Here is a 13,068-nt window from a genome sequence, read left to right as displayed (position 1 = left end):
TAGGGTAAATTATATAAATGACCACTGAACTTTTCAGGTGCTTGCATTTAGATCCCCCAACTTTTAAAACTTTCAACACAATCATCAATTACATTCTAAACCATAAATTCCAAAATACTTCAATTATATTATAAACCTCAAATTCCAAAAATACTTTACTTACATGCCCAACCCCAAATTCATAATTCATTCTCAAAATCTACCATAACAAATTAAACTTGAAACAACAATCCTAAACCCTTAAAACTTAACCCTAAATGCTAAATTTCCCCACCAATTAACCTAACATAATCAACAATATTGAGTTCATTTTGGGTCCATAAGAATAAGTGATTATGTTGGGTTTAGGATTTAAAATTTAGATTTAACCAACTATAAGTGAATAATACTCAATTCGATTCAAAAAAATTATTTTTCAACTTGAATTGATTCAAAAAAAATTGATAAAAATTGACTTTGAGTTGTAATTTCATAAACTCAACTTTAAAAAAAATTCAAGTTAAAATCGAGTTGTAAAATACAACTCGAATATCTCAAATTTTTTTAGTAATTAGTGGATTAATTTTTAAGTTTGAGTTAAGTCCCTTGACTCTGTATGATATATTATATCACATATGGAAAAATATGAAGAAATATATGTATTTTTTGAGTTAATCGATCAATGAATTCGACCAAGAGGGGGTGAATTGGCAATTAAAAATTTGGTGGAAGCTTTTGCAGAAAATTGAAAGTAATTTGCACAGCAGTTTAGAGTGGATCGACTTTCTCAACCAAAGTCTACGTCCACTACCTTAGCTATCCACGCTAAGGATTTTCCAACAAATTCCTTTTGAGACCAAAGAGATAACCTTACAACTCCCTCAAGAATATACCCAAATTCTTGAGAACACTCTTTCTCAAAGAGAAGATTACAAATTCGCAAACTTAATGAAAAACCTCACAAGGCAAATGTGTTTGCACAATTCTAGAACAAAGAAAGAACACTCAAGAATAATACAATTGAGCACAATAAGTGTTCTTGAAAGAAAAAATGAATATTGAATGAAATAGGCTCGAAAATGCTCAAACTTGAGGTTTGATGTTTTCTCTTTGATTCTCTCTTGGTTCTCTCTTGATTCTCTCTTGATTCTTGTTGATTGTTGTTAATTAATGGCTTTTAAGCTTGTTTAAATACTCTTTCAATTGATTCTGAACGTTGGGGATGATTAGTGGAGTCAATGGAGCTGTTATTGTGTGAAAACAATTAATAAAATCAGTGGGAGTGTCTGGTGCATCGATGCATAAGGCTAGTGCATCGGTACACTATGTATAAAATTCAAATATTTCGACCGTTGGACCCTTAGTGCATCGGTACACTGATAGTGAATCGATGCATAAATATGTTTTGATGTTTTGAAAAAGCCTGGGTGCATCGATGCATGGCTTGTGCATCGGTGCATAAAATCAATTCGATGTTTTAATATATATGGAGTGCATCGATGCATAGTATGTGCATCGGTACATAAAAGTCATTCGATGTTCAATTAAAACAATGGTGCATCGATGCATTGATTCATGCATTGGTAAACTTACCTGAAAAATTGATTTTAGGCTTGTTTTTTGTTCGAAATACTTTGTGAAAATTGTTTCAAAAATATTTTAAGTATAAAACATAATTTTACACATTAGTAAGGATTGAAATTTAACTTTGAAAGACTTGGAGTAATATTTTCATATTCAAATAATTATATCGAATATACTTAGAAAATCTTAAAATTTATTTACCTTAATTTGTTATATCGAAACATCAAAATGCTTTCAACAGTATTGTATATGGTTAAAAAATTATTTAAATTAGAATCAAATAATATTATAGTATTATAAATATTTATAATTAATTTTAAACAAAAACTCAAAAATTCAATTCAATGCGACTTGATTTAAATTTTATAAACTCAAATTGAAAAAAATTTCGAGTCAACTATTTTATAAACTGAACTGAATTAGAATCAAATAATATTATAATATGATAAATATTTATAATTAAATTTAAACAAAAACTCAAAAATTCAATTCAATTTGACTTGATTTAAATTTTATAAACTCAAATCGAAAAAATTTCGAGACAATTATTTTATAAACTGAATTGATTATTTTGGTCCAATATAACCCTAACCCAACATAATCACATATTGTTCACTTATAGTTGGTTAATTCTTTTTGAAATAATTATATTTTGAGGGTTTAAGGTTGCTGCTTCAAGTTCAGTTTGTTATGAAATATTTTGAAAATGGATTATGAATTTGGGGTTGGGTATGTAATTGAAGTATTTTGGAATTTGAGGTTTAGAATGTAATTGAAATATTTTAGATTTTGGGGTTTAAAATATAATTGATGACTGTGTTTCAAGTTTTAAAAATAAGGGACTTAAATGCAAATGCCTAAAAAGTTCGGTGACCATTTATATAATTTACCCTAACTGTAATGAAATGGCCATTACGTTGGGGATCATATTGCAAATAAACTAAATGTTTGATTATTGTATTGTAAGTTTTAAAAGTTTAGGGACTTAAATGTAAGTATCTAAAAAGTTCAATGATCATTTATATAGTTTACCATTTTTTTCATAATTGTCAAGAAAATAGGCAGAAAGTGTAGGATTTGTTTTTTTCCCACAAGTACTAATCAATGGCGGAATAAAAGAGAAATTAAAGTATGGAATGAAATAAAATAACAATTTTAAAAACAAAATTAAAAAATAATAGAGGAGAGAGAGGACGTGAATACAGCTGTAACCAAAGAAAGGGTTCGGTAGATTTACTAAGCAAAGAAGTATCGTTTAACGAGAAATTATTTGATAGATATGTATCACCACTTTATTTGTATTCTTAATCAATAAAATTTATTTATTTTAATATAAATATTAAATAATTATTTATTTTTTTACATATAAGAAAAAGATAGAGATTAAAATTTAATTTAAAAAATGATATAAATAGATCTTATTAGTTGAGATGACAAATAAAATAATAAGTCAAATTTATCTAATAATTTTTCGTTTTAGGACACATATCCCTAATTATTTCTTTAATATTTTTTTTGGTAGAATAATACTTTTTTATTTTAAGAGTATACTTTTGTAGTTTTGTTATATTTTTTCCTTCAAAACTATCTTTTGTTATTAAAAAAGTGCTAATATCACGTTTGTCCTCAACTTTAATCCAATATTTAATTTAGTATTTGTGTAAAAAAATGTGATTTGATATTAACTATTATTTATATAACATTATATTATTACATAATATGTATAAGTGTTTATATGATAATTAACAAAAAAATTATTAGTATAAGACATTATTAGTATATATTGATAATTTAGAGATAAAATTTAAACGTTGAAAAGTTTGAGAATCAATTTACAATAGAATTATCTAATGATAAAATATAATCCAAAATTTAAAAATCAATTTAAAATAAGGATTATAATTTAAAAAAGAGTGATGCAATTAACTCTTGACTAATAAATAAAGTATACGAGGATGGATTAAAGTCGCTTGCAATATTTAAAAAATCACTTTATGCGTATAGAATGATAATCATTTTAAATTAGAATGTAATTTTCAAATACAAAAACATTTATTGAGTTTTCATTTTTCTATCAAAAAATAAAATAAAATAAAATAAAAGACTCAATAATCATTTAACATGGTTTTGTGTTTACTTACTTTCTCTTTAGGTAAGAAGTAAAAGAAACAAATGAAAAATGAACTAAAATAGTCACGAGCTAAATAATGAAAGGTGAAAACGAACATAAATAATAAGCTTAGATACATATAACGTAATGTGTGATGCAATTGCACAAGGATAATATATTAAATTCCACAGCTTTACCCTTTATTTGAGAGTGTCTTTCATGCGAAACCCAAAAATAAAAGAGAAAATAATTTCAGTGACAAAAAATATCTTATAATATACGAATTTAACCAATTTTTTTGGATTTGCCAAAATGACCAACAAATTCGCAACGCGAATATGTAAATCGCATTGCGATTTTCCAAATTCGCGTTACGATATTCCAAATTCTCAACGCGAAAGTCAAATTCGCAACGCAAATTTAATTTCGCAACAGGTTTTAGTTTCGCAACACAAATGTTTTGGGTGTATAACAACGCAGCAGCAACAACTCATAACCTAAATCCCCTAAATCTCAACTCATTCCATCTCCATCTATCACTCTCTCTGGCGACATCCGTTCCTATATCCAACGACATCCTTCTCCATCTCTATTTTTTTTACATAATTTTATTTCTATATAATTTTTCAATGATTTCTCTCCCAAATTATCAACTATCAACTTAATAAAGGTATGTTTTTCTCTAAGTTAGTGATGATATCTAGTTTATAGCTCGTTTGCTTAGTAAATTAATTTACAATTTTTAGAATGAAACCATCTAATGTTGATCATGTTTGGATAGATTTGTGTTTTGGAGGGTCATGGGAGAATGTTCATGGTGTTTTACAATATGTGCCTTTACCCATGAATCTTCAACTAAAACTGTCATTAAAAAAGTTAACTTATGAAACTCTAATGTTACGTGTTGCAAAGAAATTGAATTTAGAGCCTCTAAGTGGATTTAGGCTATCTTATCTGAGAAAAGGTAAAGTTTATTTGTTAACCGACAATGAAGATGTTGAACGATTCATTGCTTACATTAGTGTTTCGCAAGAAGATGATGTTACATTATATGTTGTTGAACACATAGAAGTAGTGAAGTTGGGTCAGTAGCGGGTAGTAATCAACTAAGTTCTTCAACCCAAAATTTAATGGTTCCACCACAATTTCATCACTAAGCAAATTTTGTTTCACCACATTTCCAATACCAAACACAATATCAAACACAATCTCAAAACCCACAACCTTTTCCTAATCCAAATCCCAATCAACTTTCAGCACCAAATTTCGGTTTTCTTATTGACCAGTTAGACGATTATGAGCCAACAGAAAAAATTGTGAGTACTAGTCAGTATTCGAAATTTGATCTTGGTCAATACCCAGACTTTGATCTTGGTCAATACTCAGATTTTGATGATGTGATGGAAGAAGAAACAGACCCTGCATGTAATGATTTTGATATTGGTCCAAATCCGAATTTTGATGATGAAACAGCCGATGTCGAGGAAGATGTTGTTGATGATAATGAGGAGGAAGTTACGACTGTGAATAAACATGTTGAACATCCATTCTATAATTCATATAACCCTGAAGAAGAAAAAAAAAAAAGTCCCCGAACAAAGGAAAAAGAAGAAAATGCCACGGGAGTATAACTGGAATATGCCAGAATTACTTCAGATACTGGAAGAAGAGTTGGTAAAGATATCAGTTGATTGTTACACAAAAGTTATTCGTATCAAGAAAGATGATTGTTTTGATACAAAGGAAGACTTGAAGATAGCTTTGTATACGAAATGTGTGGAAGATGGCTATCAACTAAGAGTTAACAAATCAAACATAGATTTTTTCGAAACAAGGTGTATGATTGACAAAAACTGTACGTGGTGTATGATTGCTAAGAGGATAAAAGATTGCAAAATGTTTCAAGTTAGGACTTTTATTGATAAACATACATGTTCAAGAACCCAAGTTTTTCCTCACCATAGACATGCAAACAAAAAGGTGTTGGGTGGTTTTCTGGCTGAGTTAATGTTTTTGAATGGAAGGGTATATCGGGGACATGAAATTATGACTTACATGAATGCTCGGTTCAAGATTACTATCTCATATTCTCAAGCTTGGAGAGCCAAATATTATGCCTTGGAATTATTGAGGGGGTCGCCAGAAGTATTGTTTGCCCAACTGCCGGCTTATTGTCACAATTTAAAGCTGAAATATCTTGGGTCGGTAACTCATATCAAAACAGATAGAGATGGATGCTTTGAGTTGTTGTTTATCGCCATTGGTGCCGCGGTTAGTAAATAATTATAATTTTGTTGACTCGTTTTTGTTAGTTGCATGAATTTCACATTTAAATGATTATATTTCTTGTGTATATGATTTTGTAGATTCGTTCATTTATTACTTGCATGCGCCCAGTTATTATAGTTGATGGAGCACATTTGAAAGGCCGATATCTTGGAGTAAACTTATTAGCAGTAGCCATGGATGCTAACAATGGGATACTGCCAATAGCTTACGGGGTTGGTAAATCTGAAACCTCTAATTCATAGACATGGTCTATGTGGCATCTTAGGGATTGCATAGGTCCTATTAACAATCTGACAATCATATTCGATAAGACAAACTCAATTGACAACGCTGTTAGAAGGTGTTTCCCATATGCTTTTCATGGACTTTGTGGTGTTTATTTGTACAGAAATCTAAAATCAAGGTCTGCTGGTATAAAAAATCACAAATGGACATACTGGAAGGCTGTAAACGCTGTAAACGCTTATCGGGAAGTGGATTTTAATAAGCATATAAATTGTTTAAGACGTGGTTTGACTCAATGTGCTCAAACACTAGAAGATGTCGGGTTTGAAAGATGGTCAAGAGTACATCAACTTGGAGCAAGATATGGTTTCATGACAACTAATAGTGCATAATCAATCAACGCTCTAAGTCGTCATTCCCAGAAATTACCCATTACTATGTTAATGGAGTTTTTTCGAGCCTCTATTCAACAGTGGTACTACAAGAAAAGAAACCATGTATGTATTATTTCTTTAAATTCGTAACTTATCATATATTTTACTAAGTATTATTTATTTAAATTTACAGGAACATTGGAATGTCGGGTTACACCATGGACTAAAAAAAGATAACGAAACGTGTTATGAAGTCAACATCCTGGAGAGTTGAACCATGTTCAAACACTTTGTTTAAAGTATTGAATAATAATTTAAATGGGCTTGTTGATCTAAATACAAAGACGTGTAGTTGTAAGAAATGACAAACATCTGATTATCCGTGTGGCCATGTTATAAAAGTTGCTCTTCATCTAAACCAAGATGATTCAAGCGCATACGCTATGGATTGCTACACTACAGAAGTATATCGACAGACTTATGTCGAGATTGTCTACCCATGTCCACATCCTTCTGAGTGAGACATACCAGATGACTTACAAACAGTTTTGCCACCAGTCATGGACAGCAGGCTACCTGGCCGACCAAAAAATCACGATCGTATACCGTCTAAGGGTGAAGAGAAGAGCATATCGACATGTAGTCGGTGCAAGGAGAGTGGTCATACAAGGTTGACCTGTGGATCACTAGTGCCATCACAATCATCTTTTCCTCTACCAAAAAATGGATCCTCATCAAAATCCAAAGCTCATATGGTTCCAAGAAAAAGGAAATCATAATCGTAATCAAAATCAAAATCCCAATCACAACCGGTTTCACCTTTTGGGACTTATTAACTTAGGTGATTTTTAAATACAAACGTTGTATTATGTGTATTTAAATGGAAAAGGAAATCAAAATCCAAATCTCATATGGTGCCAAGCAAATGGAAATCAAAATCTGCAACTTAAGTTTGAACATTGATATGATCTGTTCAATTGTTATCATGTTCGGATTTTCTCTTGTTTGATTTTTTGGATAGTTGTTCTCTTGCTTCTTCAAGTGTCCTTAGCTTGTATTTATAGCTTGGAATGTGTTTGATGTTGTATATACATCGATGTTGTATGTTACGATCAACGCGAAATTCAAATTCGCAACGCGAAATAAGCGTTGCGATAGTCAAATTCGCAAAACGAAAATCGCGTTGCGAATTTGACTTTTGCATTACGAATTTGACTATCGCAACGCTTATTTCGCGTTGCGAATTTGACTTTCGCGTTGCGAATTTAACTTTCGCGTTACGAATTTGTACCTTCAACAGGTCTTTTTTTCCTTTAAACATAATGCGGATTGAATTTTTTAGAAACAATAAATCAACTTTTACAAATCAATTAAACAAGCAAAAAAAATAATTCTTATTTACAAATCAAATTAAACAAATCAACTTTTACAAATCAATTAATCAAAAAATAAATCTTATTTCCTCATCAATTGTAACAAATTAACTTTCAATGTAAAATACAATTAAACAAAGAAAAAAAGTGTACCCCAGACTGTTGTTTATGCACAAATACATTTCACGCAACTCACTTCAGGATTAACCTGCAGAAACCAAACATTTGCTCAAACAACACTTTATACACATCTAAAACCAACAAATAACAAATTACTGAATTCTAGGTACTTAACCAAATATTTTCAAACCAATTAAAGAGTATATATGTTAACAACACTTGCTCAAACTTACCAATTGTTTATGTCCAACTTTCAGCACGTGGATGCAGGTAGGCAGCGTCTCGAATATATCGATCTGGCCATATAATACTGAAACCACAAGCCTACTGCATCTCTATCTTTATCTGTGAGAGGTAGATATTATATACTTCCTGTCGTCAAACGTTCCAATCACAAGCATACAAGAGGACCACAATCCCCTCTGGCTCCCTACGTTTGTTGTGGCGCAGTCTCGTCTCTAATCATTGTAATTTTGAACTTCTTTGGCTTCTTGTTTCCATATTTTGTCCAATAATCAATCGCATTCAAGTATTTAGCCCAATGATCGCTCCATCTCTTTGTAATAATATCTCTCAAATCAGACAATGGTATGTAATTCAACATGCTGTCATATACCACTGTCTTCAGGGATGGGAGCTGAAGCTCGGGAGATGGAGATAGACGGAGCCTCTTTGCCGGTCTCCTATCATGAGGTGATGGTGGAGAAGAGACTCGATGATGTGATGGAATAGGTGATGGTGGAGGTGGAGAAGAGGCTCGACCAGGTGATGGCTCCGGGTGTCGAGCTATAGAATCGACCCGATGGGGTGATGGCTCTCGAAGTGGGGGGTGCTCATCATCCGTCCCATAAAAAAACCGCTTACTAGCTTGCCACCAATCAGTGGCAAGCTCAGCATCTGAGAGTGTCAGCCTCTGTAATGGGTAGTTGGTCTCCTAACAATATAAAAGCTCAAACAAAGTTAAACGTGTACTAGTAATAACTTGTTTATATATGGTAGTATTTGTGTGTTAACTTACATCATTAATCGTCGTATATGGGAGTAAGTTTTCCCAATCCAACATGCGGATCCTCTTCCAGGTAATAACCCTAGGAATATCATTTGATCTTTTTATCGTATATGTATGCATGCTGGGGAAAGCCTCAAATATCCAAATCTACAAAAAAATATAATACACAAACATTAGTAATTGTTAAATAATTAATTATAATTTTGGAAACATTATATAGAAATTCTTACCTTAAAGGCCCAAGTAAAGCCTGTCAAAGTGTATTTAGAACCATCGCCCCGCAAACTTTTTCGGTCCTCGAAGGCAGACGACAACTTCTTCCAGGTAGCTTTCCATATATATGAACCCCATGGAAACAGGTTCCATGCATTTAGGTCCTCTACCAATAATATTAGGTCCTCGGAGATTGGTTGTCTGCCCTTTTTGCCTAAAAAGCCTGCATGCAAAAGTAGTAAATGGCATACTCGGACAACATCAAGGTCATCCATCCGAGTAAAACCATCTTTATCAAATAATCTCTTCAAGTCGTCGACATGAATACTCGGCTTCGACTTTGCCAGCTCAGGAAAAACCCGATATAACCATGATAGGCGGGCGATATAACTAGTGTACCGACCTACATCATCGTGTCCGAAGCGTAGACCGGTGATTAAGCAAAACTCCTCCCGCCCAAAACAAGTATACGCCGGTGCCGGAGGAAAATGAAACCATATCTCTTCATCACCACGTTGTACCCCCTCGGGTAGATCATTAGTCATGGTATAAAGAAACAAATATTTCAACATAGCATCTTCACTCGGATGTTGTACTTTCAGCCATGGCCCGAAGTAAGTATCCTCAAACAATTTTGTTTGTAGAGGTGTAAGCGTCGACGCAATTTTAGTGGCTATGCTTAATTTATTCCTTAAGGTCAATTGAGCTGAAAAACATTTCTACAAAAACAATAAACATACCAAGTTAGATATACAAAAAACTACAAATTATACACTACGAACAGACATGATATTAAACAGTGAAAACAAAGCCAAATATGTTTCAAACTAGCACGGTATTCACCCAAGTCATTATTCCATCATAGTTCACAAAATGCATCAGATAACATTCTAGAAGTAAGCACTTATATAAACATTTAAAAGGACAACATATAGGTTTAGTGCAGGTTCAAGGACAACATAAAGAGTAGTAGTTTATTCTTGAAACTTAAATTAGCAACACTGTGAAGTTAGTATTTGTCTTTGTTTTTTGGTTGAAGTAATACAATTCATTCAAGTTTCAATTTGGCGAATAAAAGAAGTTTCTGAAACTTAAATTCGCAACGCGATTTTCATTTTCGCGTTGCGATTTTCATTTTCGCGTTGAGATTTTCATTTTCGTGTTGCGATTTTCATTTTTGTGTTACGAATTTGGTATTGCGATTTAGGGTTTCTTCAACAAAAAGACAAAACAAAAAGACAAAACAAAGACAAATACTAACTTCACAGGGTTAAAGACTAAACAGTTTAGCAGTATTGGCAGCAACCGAATGAATTTAGCAATCTCAGTGAAATGGTTAATCTAATAATAATACAAAAATTTCAAAATAAAAATAAGAGATTAAAAAAACCAACCCTCGGTGGTTGATTTTCCATTTCTGACCGTGAATGGTTGATCTGAGAGATGGAGATAGACGAATTTCGTCGGAAATGGGGATGGATTTTGTCGGAGATGGGGACGGATGTCGCCGTAGAGAGTAAGAGATGGAGATGGGACTGAGTTGTGCTTTAGGGGTTTAGGTTAGAGATGATTTGCGATAATATTGTTTACATTTGTGTTGCGAAATTAATATTGTGTTTTGCGTAAAAATATTTGACTTTCACGTTGCGAATTTGAAATTCAGTTGCGAATTTGACTTTCGCATTGCGAATTTGACTTTTGCGTTGAGAATTTGACTATCGCGTTGCGAATTTAAAATATCGCAATGCGAATTTGGAATATCGCAACGCGAATTTGGAATATCGCAACGCGAATTTGGAAAATCGCAATGCGATTTACATATTCGCGTTGCGAAATTGGAAACTGGGTTGCGAAATTGGAATTCGCGTTGCAAATTTGACATCGCGTTGCGAATTTGTTGGTCATTTTGGCAAATCCAAAAAAAGTTGGTTAAATTCGTATATTATAAGACATTTTTGGTTATTGAGGTTATTTTCTCAAAATAAAAAATTGAAAGAAAAGTTTTATCTTTTCATGCCCTAATTCAAAGTACTTTGAAGGTGAATCTCAAACATAACTTTAACTTGCATAAGTCTCCAATGGCATTGTCAACTAACATGTTATGTTAAACAAACAAGCAAAATACCTTTACTATCCATCTGTTCTTTATTATTTTTATATATTTTTATAATTAAGCAAAACAGTTCTGTTGTGAGGCGGTTAAAAAATAGCGTGATCGGTTAAAATTTATACTGGTTATGTTATATCATTTAATCAGAAAATATTATTAAGTATAATAACATATTAGGTAGCGCTTATATAATGTATTAGGTAGCGCTTATATAATAAAATAGATATTTGACCGGAAACATTATCAAGTACAATAACATATTAGGTAGCGCTTATATAATGTAATAGGTAACGCTTATATAATAAAATAGATATTTAACCAGAAATATTATCAAGTACAATAACATATTAGGTATCACTTATATAATGTAATAGGTAGCGCTTATATAATAAAATAAGTATTTAACCAAAAATATTATCAAGTACAATAACATATTAGGTAACACTTATATAATGTAATAGGTAGCGTTTATATTGACATATTTTCTAACTAATCCGGTATATTTATACTGGTAACGTTGCAAATTTACCTATTACATTATAAATACCGGTTTCGATGTTTTTGGGATCGATACAATTTTAAATGTATCGACACTTTACGCGTGCACCTCGTTTGGCATTCATTATGGAAAAAATGTATCGACACTTTTTAAATTTGTTTCGATACATTATGTTGATCTATTCTCTCATAAAACCAGTATATTTATACCGATTACATTGTTAATTTACCTATTACATTTTAATTATCGATTTCGATGTAACATATGTGTCGATACTTTTAGAAAATGTATTGACACATATGTTTAACTATTCTCTCATTATAATATAATTAATGATATATTATTTTTATTATAATAAATAAAAAATATAATTTATAATAATTTTATTTTAACAAAATATAATAATCATAATTTTTATTTATAAAATTATAGATATAATATTTTAATAATAATATTGATATAAATAATATTAAATAAATTATTCTAATATTTTAAAATAATAATATTATTTTGTTAATAAATAATATTATTTTATTGTATTTGATGTTTATAGTTATATTGCAATTATGAGTAGTTTTCATCACTTCATTATGATTTTTTTTAAAAATTATATTGTAATTATATAAAATTTTTTTATTTATTAGAAAGCAAATATCAAAATAGAAATACCGTCTCCTTTTTTCATTAGTTATATTGTGGCAACTAACAAACTAAAAAATTAAAATTAATTTGTATAATTTGTGTTTACTAATTTTATCATTAAAAAGACTATTTTTACCGGTTTTGTTATTGTTGAGCATAACAAAACCGGTAAAAATTACCTAAAACATTATTATTTCTACCTAAAACATCAATGTTTTTTAACATTTCTGGTAAAATGCCCAACAATAACAAAACCGGCAAAAAAATAATAAAATCAGTAGCGTTTTACCGGTTTTGTTAAAATAATGATATTTTCGGTAATTTTTACAGTTTTGTTATTGTTGTATACCGGTTACATTGTAAATATATCTATTACATTATAATTATCGGTTTCGATGTAATATATGTGTCGATACTTTTAGAAAATGTATCGACACATATGTTTAACTATTCTCTCATTATAATATAATTAATGATATATTATTTTTATTATAATAAATAATAAATATAATTTATAATAATTTATTTTAACAAAATATAA

The sequence above is a fragment of the Hibiscus syriacus genome, unplaced genomic scaffold (assembly GCF_006381635.1).
Source record: "Hibiscus syriacus cultivar Baekdansim isolate YM2019G1 unplaced genomic scaffold, ASM638163v2 tig00112261_pilon, whole genome shotgun sequence".
In the NCBI taxonomy this organism is placed as follows: domain Eukaryota; kingdom Viridiplantae; phylum Streptophyta; class Magnoliopsida; order Malvales; family Malvaceae; genus Hibiscus; species Hibiscus syriacus.
This window is presented reverse-complemented; position numbering follows the sequence as displayed.